The 12,738-nt window shown below is 51.0% G+C and overlaps 1 protein-coding gene, 1 non-coding gene and 1 pseudogene across 2 annotated transcripts in view; all 3 read right to left on the bottom strand.

The window, feature by feature from the left end:
* Positions 1 to 12,738, bottom strand: part of LOC100681834 (olfactory receptor 24) — a 162,653-nt gene that overhangs the window by 76,245 nt on the left and 73,670 nt on the right. The window lies entirely within an intron of this gene.
* LOC114806811 lies at positions 1,239 to 1,401 on the bottom strand. The gene has a single exon (XR_003754869.1). It is a non-coding gene; the product is annotated as a U1 spliceosomal RNA (small nuclear RNA).
* On the bottom strand, positions 2,121 to 2,257 carry LOC114806844 (annotated as a pseudogene).

The raw sequence follows: 12,738 nt of genomic DNA, 5'->3' as shown, positions 1-12,738 counted from the left end.
GTCCTGGAACGCCCTCCCTCCTCACCTCCGCCAAACTAATTCTCTTCTCCTCTTCAAAGCCCTACTGAGAGCTCACCTCCTCCAAGAGGCCTTCCCAGACTGAGCTTCCCCTTTTCCTTCTGCTCCCCCTCCTCCCTCTGCTCCTCCCCCTCCCCTCAGCACTGTGCGCATTTGTATATATTTATTAATTACCCTATTTATTTTGTTAATGAGGTGTCCATCCCCTTGATTCTATTTATCATGATAATGTTGTCTTGTTTTTGTTTCCTTCTGTTTTGCTCTGCCGTCTGTCTCCCCGATTAGACTGTGAGCCCGTCATTGGGCAGGGATTGTCTCTATCTGTTGCCGATTTGTACATTCCAAGCGCTTAGTACAGTGCTCTGCACATAGTAAGCGCTCAATAAATACCATTGAATGAATGAATGCAAGAGCACGGAGGTCTTTCTTGGGAATCAGAGGTCGTGGGCTCTAATCCCGGCTCTGCCACCTATCAGCTGTGTGACTTTGGGAGAGTCACTTCACTTCCCTGGGCCTCAGTTCCCTCATCTGTAAAATGGGGATGAGGACTGTGAGCCCCGCGTGGGACAACCTGATTACCTTGTATCTACCCCAGCACTTAGCACATAGTAAGCGCCTAACACATACCATCATTATGAATGAATTAATATTATTATTATCTGTGACTTTCGGACATTTTCTATTCACCTCACCTTCAACCGTAGAAAATTCAGATACATAGCTATCACTTATATATTCTAAATGATTCATTTAAAATTAACATCGGCCTCTCTCTCTAGATTGCAAACTCGCTGTGGGCAGGATAATTGCCCATCGACTTTGGAGTCTCCTAAGTGCCTACTGTAGTGCTCTATATAAGGGAAGCCCTCAAATACCATCCAAGATAATAACAGGATAAAAACAAAAAAAAAACCTCACTACTAAAACAGCCCTTACTTTAAGAAAAGAGGAACAACTCAATATACTATCTGCACTCACTAAGCACTGACAGCGGACAAAGAACTCAACTTCAAAGCAAAGAAAGACCGAAGAGCAACTCCTCTTCTCCTTCCCGAAGCAATAAAAAGAAGAAGACAGCCGCTGCCACCGGCAGAGTATGACAGAGTCACTCTCCTTAAAGGCGTGTTACTCACCTCCCCTCTGGTTAAAAGAAAAAAAAAAACCAAAAAAGCACGGAATTCATACTTGCAACACTGTTCTCTCTTTAGAGCCAGCACTTCCAGGGAGAGCACGAACGCAGTCCGCCCCCACCAGAAATTATGCAGTCGAGTTCCTCGCATTTGAGGAAATCGCAGGGGTCAGCAAAGCCAGAACGCAGTAACTGAGCCTCAACCTGGGAAAAGCACCTGCATGACCGCACAATTTCCCCTGCCAGATAAGTATGAACACCCTACTCCCCTCGGGGAGGACGCCATGACAAGTCGGGCACTGTACACATAGGCCTGCTACGACACAAAATGGCCAAACTCAGAGGCCATTGACTATGGGGCGGGGGGTCACATCAAGCCTGAGGGGCAACGGCCGCCCTCCTCAGCAGAGCCCCTAAAATCCTAGTAAGGAGAAGATTGGCAGGCCATTTCCCAGGATGCACAGCGCTCCCGGGACCCTCGTTGTGACGTCACCCACCAGGGGCCTTGGGCTTTTCCCAACCTGAGCCTTCGGGGCTCTACGGCGCACGCGCACTACCTTTCTCTCCCTCTCCTGTCCTAAACCGCCCAACTTCAGTAGAAGTAAGTGGATGACACCAAAGAAGGAGCCATTCGAGCGCCCCGGGCGCGAAATGCTTAACCCACAGTACCTCAGACACACGCCATTACGACCGAAATGCGATCCCTCTTTTAAATTGATGCCTGTCTACTTGTTTGGTTTTGCTGTCTGTCTCCCCCTTTTAAACCGTTATTGGGCAGGGACGGCCTCTATCTGTTGTCGAATTGTACATTCCAAGCTCTTAGTACGCTGCTCGGCACACAGTAAGTGCTCAATAAATACGATTGAGTGAATGAATGAATGAGTGAACAAATTAAAGCTCCCATCTAAATTAATCCACAGGGAAATATCATATAGTTTCCCCAGGTAATGGAGAGTCCTTCCTTCGAACTACCTCAGGGTAGCAAGCAATCCCTCACTACCACAAGTTATCCAGTCGAGTTTCCCCCCATTTGGGGAAATCTCAGGCGCCAACACAGCCGGAGTGCAATGGCTGAGCCTCACCTTGGGAAAAACCCCTACATAACAATAATAAATGTTAGTATTTGTTAAGCGCTTACTATGTGCAAAGCACTGTTCTAAGCGCTGGGGAGAATACAAGGTGATCAGGTTGTCCCACGTGGGGCTCACAGTCTTAATCCCCATTTTACAGATGAGGTAACTGAGGCCCAGAGAAGTTCAGTGACTTGCCCAAAGTCACACAGCTGACAAGCGGCGGAGTCGGGATTTGAACCCATGATCTCTGACTCCCCAGCCCCTGCTCTTTCCACTGAGCCACGCTGCTTCTCTGATGAACATGGTCAGTCAGAGCTAACCACTCAACAACCGCTCAATAGCCTGTACACAGACTCACGCTACAACCTCATAAAGAATTTGCGTTGGGGCTGTCTAATCACTATATTTACGGGTAAAATGCCGCTCTCCTCTGCAAAGTCACCTGATTGACAATTTTGAAAGTACGGCGGGAGCACTTCCCAGTGTGCACGAGGTTCTTCTACATATCTCATAAACTCGCTGCCGACGTCACCAGCCAGACTCTTCCTTCTGCCTTTCCCGATCCTTTCCTTCTATTTATTCTTCATTGCACATGCTCGATCTTCAAAACCCCCAATCTAAAAGGACCATAAAAGAAAAAAGAGACTGCAAGCTTGTGGGGGGCAGGGAACGGGCCTGCTTATTGTTATACTATCCTCTCCCAAGTGCTTAGGACAGTGTTCTGCATGTAGTAAGGATTCAATAAACACGATTGACTGAGTGCATAACGAGTAGTCCTCTCACCACCTCCGCAACCGGCCGGAGGAGTTCCTTCACTCTGGGGATGCAGCCGGAGGCTTCTCCCTCAAAAAAAGAAAGAAAGAAAGAGCTTAGTAGACTGGGCCAAAGGCTATGTATTCCAACCAGCCAATCGTATTTATTGCGTGCTTAGTGTGCGCAGATCACCGTACGAAGCGTTTGGGAGTGTACAATGTAACAGAGTCGGTAGACATGTTCCCTGACCACAGTGAGCTCACAGTCTAGACGGACATTAATTCAAAGAAATGAATGAAATTACACATATGTACATAAGTGCTATGGGACCGAGGGAGGGGTGAATAAAGCAGCGTGGCTCCGTAGAAAGAGCCCGGGCTTGGGAGTCAGAGGTCATGGGTTCGAATCCTGGCTCTGCCGCTTGTCAGCTGTGTGACTGTGGGCAAGTCACTTCACTTCTCTGTGCCTCAGTTATCTCGTCCGTAAAATGGGGATGAAGACTGTGAGCCTCATGTGGGACAACCTGATTACCTTGTATCTTCCCCAGCGCTTAGAACAGTGCTCTGCACATAGTAAGCGCTTAACAAATACCAACATTATTAAAGGATGCAAATCCTAGTGCAACCTTGGCTTCACGGACTCCGTCCTCTCCTGTTTCTCCTCTTACCCCTCTGGCCGGTCATTCGCGGTCTCCTTCGCTGGCGCCTCCTCCCCCTCCCATCCTTTAACTGTTGGAGTTCCTCAAGGGTCAGTTCTTGGCCCTCTTCTGTTCTCCATTTACACTCGCTCCCTTGGTGAACTCATTCGCTCTCACGGCTTCGACTACCATCTCTACGCAGATGACACGCAGATCTACATCTCTGCCCCTGTCCTTTCCCCCTCCCTTCAGGCTCGCGTCTCCTCCTGCCTCCAGGATGTCTCCACCTGGATGTCGGCTAGACTACTGTGTCAGCCTTCTCTCTGATCTCCCTTCCTCCTCTCTCGCCCCGCTCCAGTCTATTCTTCACTCCGCTGCCCGGCTCATCTTCCCGCAGAAACGATCTGGGCATGTCACTCCCCTTCTTAAACAACTCCAGTGGTTGCCTATCGACCTCCGCTCCAGACAAAAACTCCTCACTCTAGGCTTCAAGGCTCTACATCACCTTGCCCCTTCCTACCTCTCCTCCCTTCTCTCTTTCTACCGCCCACCCCGCACGCTCCGCTCCTCTGCCGCCCACCTCCTCACCGTCCCTCGGTCTCTCCTATCCCACCGTCGACCCCCGGGCCACGTCCTCCCGCGGTCCTGGAATGCCCTCCCTCCTCACCTCCACCAAACTGATTCTCTTCCCCTCTTCAAAACCCTACTTAAAACTCACCTCCTCCAAGAGGCCTTCCCAGACTGAGCTCCTCTTCTTCCTCTACTCCTTCTACCACCCCCCTCCTTCACCTCTCCGCAGCTTAACCCTCTTTTCCCCCCATTTCCCTCGGCTCCTCCCCCTCTCCCTTCCCATCCCCTCAGCACTGTACTCGTCTGCTCAACTGTATATATTTTCATTACCCTATTTATTTTGTTAATGAAATGTACATCACCTTGATTCTATTTAGTTGCCATTGTTTTTACGAGATGTTCTTCCCCTTGACTCTAGCCATCGTTCTCGTCTGTCCGTCTCCCCCGATTAGACTGTAAGCCCGTCAAACGGCAGGGACTGTCTCTATCTGTTGCCGACTTGTTCATTCCAAGCGCTTAGTACAGAGCTCTGCACATAGTAAGCGCTCAATAAATACTATTGAATGAATGGAAGGGAGCGGGAGAGGAGGAAATGAGGGCTTGGTCAGGGAAGGCCTCTTAGGGGAGATGTACTTTCAGTGTGGCTTTAAAAGTGGATGGGTGATGGATTCTTTCTGACTCATTAGGTCTGCACAGCCTGCTCACTGTTCCCCACCCTCTGATTCCTGCTAAATTCCTTGTTCCCTTTCAGCCCCCAGCAAGGAAACATGTCACCTAGGCTTTGTTCTCGCTTTCCAAGCGCTTCGACCTTTTGTAGGGCAATGACTGATTCACTCAAGCTACTGCTAATGCCTCCTTCACCTTGGGGTACTTTGTAGCTGTTCTCTTTGAATACTGTTTCATGTTAACACTACTATGGTACTGGTGTGTGGGACTTGGACTTTACAAGATAGTGCTACACTACCATAGAATGAGTGGTTGAATATGTTCCCTGCCCATAACTAGCTTGCAGTCTAAAGACTGTATGGAGCACTGTACTAAATGCTTAGGAGAGTACAGTGCAATGGAGTTGATAGACACATTCCCTGCCCACAAGGAACTTACAGTCTAGAGGGGGAGACAGGCCATACGATCAATTACAGAGAGGGGAAATGGTGGAGTATAAGGATTTGTACCTAAGTGCTCTCTGTCGGTGCCTGCTTCCTTGTTTTGATCTGTATATAGCTATAATTCTATTTATTTATATCGATGCCTGTTTACTTGTTTTGCTGTCTGTCTCCCCCCTGCTAGACGGTAAGCCCGGTGTGGACGGCGATTGTCTCTCCCTTTATTGCCGAATTGTACTTTCCAAGAGCTTAGTACAGTGCTCTGCACACAGTAAGCGCTCAATAAATACGATTGAATGAATGAACGAATGAAGTGCTGGTGGGGCGGAGGGTGGGGTGACTCTCAAGTGCTTAGAGGGTGTGGTGACTGTTACATTCTTAGTTGATACAGAGCCAGGTGCAGAGGCCATGCAGAGGGGAGGGTGAGTAGGAGAAATGAGGGCTTAGTCAGGAAAAGCCTCGTGGGGAACCTTGAAGACCCAAACCCGATCTCCCTCATTATTTCCTCTTCCCTTCGCCTCATCTGGACCAAATGACGAGAATGGTAATTGTGGTATTGGTTAAGCGCTTACTATGTGCCAGCCACTGTACAAAGCGCTAGAGTAGATATAAGGTAATTGGGTTGGGACACAGTCCCTGTCCCACTTAGGGCTCACGGTCTTACAGATCTTCACAGACCTGGCAGAGTTGGCCGGCGGTCAGGCACCTGGATTGGCCCCAGGGCCTGCCTTGCAAGGAGTGGAGTTTTTATGCTTTTGTGTACCTAATTTTGACCTCTCTTACCTGCCGCCTGCTCTGGGGAGGAGCCACGCACCCTACCTACAGCACCCCGGGGTGGACCGAAGCCTCCACCGCTCGAGCTCAGGGCTCTGCGGACCTTCTAGGGTTACCCAAAGAGTGGGGCAGCCCCTTCCCTCCCCCAGCCCTGGAGAAAAGCTGAACTGCTCGACATCATAAAGGCTGAGAAAGTTGGGGACCCTGTTTCCAAGAGATTTCAACACTCCCCACCGAGGTCTTAATTAAGTCTGAAACGTCTGGGGGTTTGTCTCTGACAAGGGGCTTGGGGAGCCGCGGGCCGGGGGTCCCAGGGGCCCAGAGACTCCTGCAAATAGTCCTGCCGTGAGCTCCGCTCCCGGCCACGCTGACCCCTGTGGGTGAGGACGCAGCACTCCTGCCCAGAGCCCTGCAGCCCCACGACCCTGGTCCCTCTTCACGCTCGGGCTGCAGTCCGGAGGAGACGGGGGACGGCCGAGGAGCCCGACGCCGCGGGGACAGAGCCCCGGACCAACACTGACCTTCCGGGTTAGAGCCGTCCGCCGGGGGACTGACCACCCAACTGGATCTGATTGCCCGAGGGTAAGTTCTCCAGAGCAAACTTTTACCCTGGCTTTCTCTCATCTGAGGCGGGGGTCCTCGATTAGAATTTGCTTTATAGAAATTGGATAGATGATCATCAGACTTAGATTCCTGACCCAGGGAGATCCTGAGACAGTTTGCTACAAGTAAGACAAGCTATTCTTTTGTTTCCCCTCACAACTCGCACCTTGTCCCACTTTCCGGGAACGTTCTGCTCTTCCCATCACCTTTGCTGAATGAACAAATGAGCGAGTTTTCACTCAAGTGAGAAGCAGAGCTAGAGACGCATCACGGTCTAGCGGATAGAGCATTCATTCATTCATTCATTCATTCATTCATTCATTCAATAGTATTTATTGAGCGCTTACTATGTGCAGAGCACTGTACTAAGCGCTTGGACTGTACAATTTGGCAACAGATAGAGACAATCCCTGCCCAGTGATGAGCTCACATGATGAGCCCTCCCCCCACCTCCATGCTCAATGATGGGGGAGACAGACAGCAATGCAAAACTGAACAAGAAAACAAGACATCATCATCAAGATAAATAGAATCAAGCGGATGTACACCTCATTAACAAAATAAATAAGGTAAAAAAATAATATATGCAAATAAGCACAGTGCTGAGGGGAGGGGAAGGGGGGAGAGCAGAGGGCGGGGGGGAGGGAATGAGGGGGAGCAGAGGGAAAGGGGGGCTCAGTCTGGGAAGGCCTCTTGGAGGAGGTGAGTTCTCAGTAGCGCTTTGAAGAGGGGAAGAGAGTTAGTTTGCCGGATGTGAGGAGGGAGGGCATTCCAGGACAGCGGGAGGACATGGGCCAGAGGTCGACGGTGGGACAGGCGCCAACGGGGGACCGTGAGGAGGTGAGTGGCAGAGGGGCGGAGTGTACGGGGTGGGCAGTAGAAAGAAAGAAGGGAGGTGAGGCAGGAGGGGGCAAGGTGGTGGAGAGCTTTGAAGCCAAGAGTGAGGAGTTTTTGCTTTGTGCGAAGGTTGATAGGCAACCCCTGGAGGTTTTTGAGGAGGGGAGTGACATGCCCAGAGTGCTTCTGTAGGAAGATGATCCAGGCAGCAGAATGAAGAATAGACTGTAGTGGGGAGGGACAGGAGGAAGGGAGATCAGAGAGGAGGCTGACACAAAAATCCAGTCGGGATATTATGAGAGCTTGTACCAGCACGATAGCCGTTTGGATGGAGAGGAAAGGCCGGATCTTGGCGATATTGTGTAGGTGAGACCGGCAGGTGTTGGTGACGGATTGGATGTGTGGGGTGAATGAGAAAGCTGAGTCAAGGATGACACCAAGGTTGCGGGCCTATGAGACGGGAAGGATGGTCGTGCCGTCCACAGTGACAGGAAAGTTAGGGAGAGGACAGGGTTTGGGAGGGAAGATAAGGAGCTCAGTTTTAGACATGTTGAGTTTTAGGTTCGCAGACAGACGTTCGCAGGCAGACATCCAGGTGGAGACGTCCCGGTGGCAGGAGGAGATACGAGCCTGGAGGGAGGAGGAGAGAACAGGGGAGGAGATGTAGATTTGGGTGTCATCTGTATAGAGATGATAGTTGAAGCCGTGGGAGCGAATGAGTTCACCACGGGAGTGAGTATAGATGGAGAACAGAAGAGGGCCAAGAACTGACCCTTGAGAAACCCCTACAGTTAGTGGATCAGAGGGAGAGGAGGAGCCAGTGAAGGAGACCAAGAATGAACGGCCAGAAAGATAAGAGGAGAACCAGGAGAGGACAGAGTCCATGAAGCCAAGGGTGAGATAAAGTGTGGAGGAGAAGGGGACCTGAGAGTCAGAAGGACTTGGGTTCTAAACCCAGCTCTACCACTTGTCAGCTGTGTGACTTTGGGCAAGTCATTTAACTTCTCGGTGCCTCAGTTACCTCATCTGGAAAATGGGGATTGAGACTCTGAGCCCCATTTGGGACAATCTGATTACCCTGCATCTACCCCAGCACTTAGAACAGTGCTCAGCACATAGTGAGCACTTAACAAATACTAACATTATTATTATTACTATTAATGATTGTGGTGTTTGTTAAGTGCTAACTATGCGCCAAGCACTGTACTAAGTACTGGAGAAGGTAGAAGATCATCAGATCATCCGTGGGGAGGGAGAATATATATTTTACCTCCATTTTACAGGTGGGAAAACTGAGACACGGAAAAGCAACTCGATCAAAGACACAGCAGGCAAGTGGCAGAATTGGGTAGCTCTTTGTGGGCAGGGACTGTGTCATTTATTATTGCATCCTACTCTCCCAAGTGCTTACTTCAGTGCTTGGTACACAGTAAGCACTCAGTAAGTATGATTGACTGAATTAGAACTTAGATCCCCTGAATCCTAGGCCTAGGCTCTTTCCGCTAAGCCACACCGCTTCTCAGGGGGGCAGCAGAGGAGAAAGAAGAGGTGATTCTCCTTTTGGACTCTTTTCTTTTCTTTTCTCTGTCCCTTCTTTCTTTCATTTCCTTCCCCCACCTCTTCTTTTTCTGTCCCTTCTAAGTTCTGCCACCAAGTTCCCCTCTTCTCCCCACTGGCCATGCTCCAGATGAAAAATGGGTGCTCCTGGCAGTGGCGATGTGGGAGCGGCAGCCAAACACTCTGCTGAAAATTTTGCATATGATCTTATTAGGTTAAGCGTGCGTGGCATGATGTGTTAGCGCTGTACGGAACATGAGGAGGTGAAGGGGCTATGTTCTCCCTTCAGTGTGGCTGAATGCATGAAGCTTGTACTGCCTATCTCTGAGTGTCTCTGTTGCAGCAGACTGCAAAGTTGTCTTTGAGGTGTTTGGGGGTTGGAGGGCAATCCTCAGACAGGTCAAAAAAGACCTCACACATTGCAGTCACCAGGGGAGCTCTGGCAGCTAATCATCCTGATTTGGATGCCAGATCATATTGCCTGAGGTTGCAGAGGATGCTATGTGGACCACTGGCTGATTCTTCCTCTCCAAAGAAGGGTCCCAGCCCTGGACTGCAGACTGCAGCCCATGCAGCAAAGGGTTGGAGCATTCCTGGGAGGAGAGCCAGCTTGGGAGACACCTTCACTGAGAGACAGAAAGAGCTGTCCAGGGAGGACTGACAACATCCTGGCCCCCAGAGGGGCTTTTGCTCCAGTAGGGGAGGAGGAGGATTCTATCCCCAGTGAGATTTCATCACTCCCCACCAGTCAGCAATGGTCTGGGACATCTCCCCTCGACAGAACCCAGAGGGGCCAGGGCAGAGACCGGGCACAGAACGTTTGTTTGTCTCTACCAAGGAGCTCGGGGAGCTACGGGCCAGGGGTCCCAGCCACCTAGAGACTCCCGCGAATAGTCCAGGTGTGAGCCCCTCTCCCACCCACAATGCCCCTGTGGGTGAAGATGCAGTGTTCTTGCCCAGGACCACACAGCCCCCCATTCCTCATCCTCCCTCGGCCACGTCGATTGTCCCAGGATGAGTATTGTCCTCATACTGAAGTCTGTTCCAGGTGTCCCTGCAGTGCCCGCTGGCATAAAGTTTGCACTTCAACAGTACGGCAGAGACAGACTTTGAATTCAGTCCGTAACTGGAAAAGTGAGTTTCTCTTCCTCCGACCTCGACACCCAAAGGTCTCTGGCCTTCCCCAGACATTTTCCTGATGTTTGTTCGTCATTCATGGGCTTGAGAGGGAAGTGTGTCCAGGCTTAGTCAGGAGGTTCAGGAATCTCAAATTTCCTTACTTGCTGCATTCACTCGATCGATGGTATTCATTGAGCGATTACTGGGTGTAGGGCACTGTATGCAGCATTATGCAGCGCTTGGGAGAGCACAATACAATAGAATCGGTAGGCATATTCCCTGCCCACAAGGAACTTACAGACTAGAGGAGGAGATAGGGGAAGTGGCAGAGTATAAGGAGTATACACTTGTGCAGAGTATAAGTGATATGGAGGTGGAATGAAAATAAAAACGCTTAAGGAGTAGAGACCCAAGCGTATAGGGGAAATGAGGGCTTAGTCAGGGAAGGCCTCCTGGAAGAGATGTGATTTTCATAGGGCTGTGAAAGTGGGGAGAGTGATGGTCTGTCAGATATGAAGGGTTGGGAATTCCAGGCCACAGGGAGGAGGGGGGTGAGAGCTTGAGTGGCACGACCTTATCCATTTAAAATTTATCCTTTCCTGCCTTAACTCTGCCCTCTCCTCCGCCAGGCAAAACTTCTTTTCCTCCCTCATTGACACCCATGCCCGTCACCCCCACCAATTGTTCCGGACCTTTAACTCTCTCCTTAGGCCCCCTGTTCCTCTCCCTCCCCCATCCCTCTCCCCCAATGATCTGGCCACCTACTTCCTCACGAAAATTAACACAATCAGGTCTGAGCTTCCCAAAGTCACCCTTCCCCTCCTGCCTCCCCGCCGCCCGAACCCTCTCCCTTACTTTCCCATCCTTCCCTGCAATATCCTCAGAGGACATCTCCTCCCTCCTCGCAAGTGCCACTCCCTCCACCTGTGCCTCGGACCCCATTCCCGCTCATCTTATAAAAACTATTGCCCCTGCCCTCCTCCTCTCCTTAACTTCTATCTTTAACCACTCACTCTCCAATGGCTTCTTCCCCTCTGCCTTCAAACATGCCCATGTCTCCCCCACCCTAAAAAACCCCTCTCTCTACCCCACTTCCCCTTCCAGTTATCGCCCTATCTCCCTATTACCCTTCCTTTCCAAGATCCTAGAACGAGTCATCTACACTCGATGCTTAGAATTCCTTAACTCCCATTCTCTCCTGGACCCCCTCCGATCTGGCTTCCGTCCCCTCCACTCTACCGAGACTGCTCTCTCTAAGGTCCCCCATGACCTCCTTCTTGCCAAATCCAATGGCTCCTACTCCATTCTAATCCTCCTTGACCTCTCAGCTGCCTTTGACACTATGGACCATCACCTTCTTCTCCATACCTTATCTCACCTTGGCTTCACGGACTTCGTCCTCTCCTGGTTCTCCTCTTATCTCTCTGGCCAGTCATTCTCGGTCTCCTTCGCAGGCTCCTCCTCCCCCTCCCATCCTCTAACTGTTGGGGTTCCTCAAGGGTCAGTTCTTGGCCCTCTTCTGTTCTCCATATACACTCACTCCCTTGGTGAACTCATTCTCTCTCACGGCTTAAACTATCATCTCTATGCAGATGACACACAGATCTACATCTCTGCCCCGTCCTCTCCCCCTCCCTTCAGGCTCGTGTCTCCTCCTGCCTCCAAGACGTCTCTACCTGGATGTCTGCCTGCCACCTAAAACTCAACATGACCAAAACTGAGCTCCTCATCTTCCCTCCCAAACCCTGTCCTCTTCCTGACTTCCCTATCACCGTGGATGGTACGACCATCCTTCCCGTCTCTCAGGCCCGCAACCTTGATGTCATCTTTGACTCGTCTCTCTCGTTCACCCCACACATCCGATCCGTTACCAAGACCTGCCGGTCTCACCTTTACAATATCGCCAAGATCCGCCCTTTCCTCTCCCTGGCTAGATTACTGTGTCAGCCTGCTCTCTGATCTCCCTTCCTCCTGTCTCTCGCCGCTCCAGTCTATTCTTCACTCCGCTGCCCGGATCATCTTCCTGCAGAAACGCTCTGGGCATGTCACTCCCCTTCTTAAAAACCTCCAGTGGTTGCCTATCAACCTCCACACAAAAGAAAAACTTCTCACTCTAGGCTTCAAGGCTCTCCATCATCTTGCCCCCTCCTACCTCTCCTCCCTTATCTCTTTCCACTGCCCACCCTGCACGCTCCGCTCCTCTACCGCCCACCTCCTCACCGTCCCCCGTTCTCGCCTATCCTGCCGTCGACCCCTGGGCCACGTCCTCCCGCGGTCCTGGAATGCCCTCCCTCCTCACTTCCGCCAAACTAATTCTCTTCCCCTCTTCAAAACCCTATTTAAAGCTCACCTCCTCCAAGAGGCCTTCCCAGACTGAGCTCCCCTTTTCCCTCTGCTCCCTCTACCCCCCCCTTTCACCTCTCCTCAGCTAAGCCCTCTTTTTCCCCCTTTCCCTCTGCTCCTCCCCCTCTCCTGTCCCATCCCCTCAGCACTGTACTCATCCGCTCAACTGTATATATTTTCATTACCCTATTTATTTTGTTAATGAGATGTACATTACCT

This window comes from Ornithorhynchus anatinus, chromosome X1 (assembly GCF_004115215.2).
Source record: "Ornithorhynchus anatinus isolate Pmale09 chromosome X1, mOrnAna1.pri.v4, whole genome shotgun sequence".
Taxonomy (NCBI): Eukaryota; Metazoa; Chordata; class Mammalia; order Monotremata; family Ornithorhynchidae; genus Ornithorhynchus; species Ornithorhynchus anatinus.
Note: the sequence above shows the minus strand (reverse complement) of the source record. Positions and strands in the feature narration are given on the sequence as shown.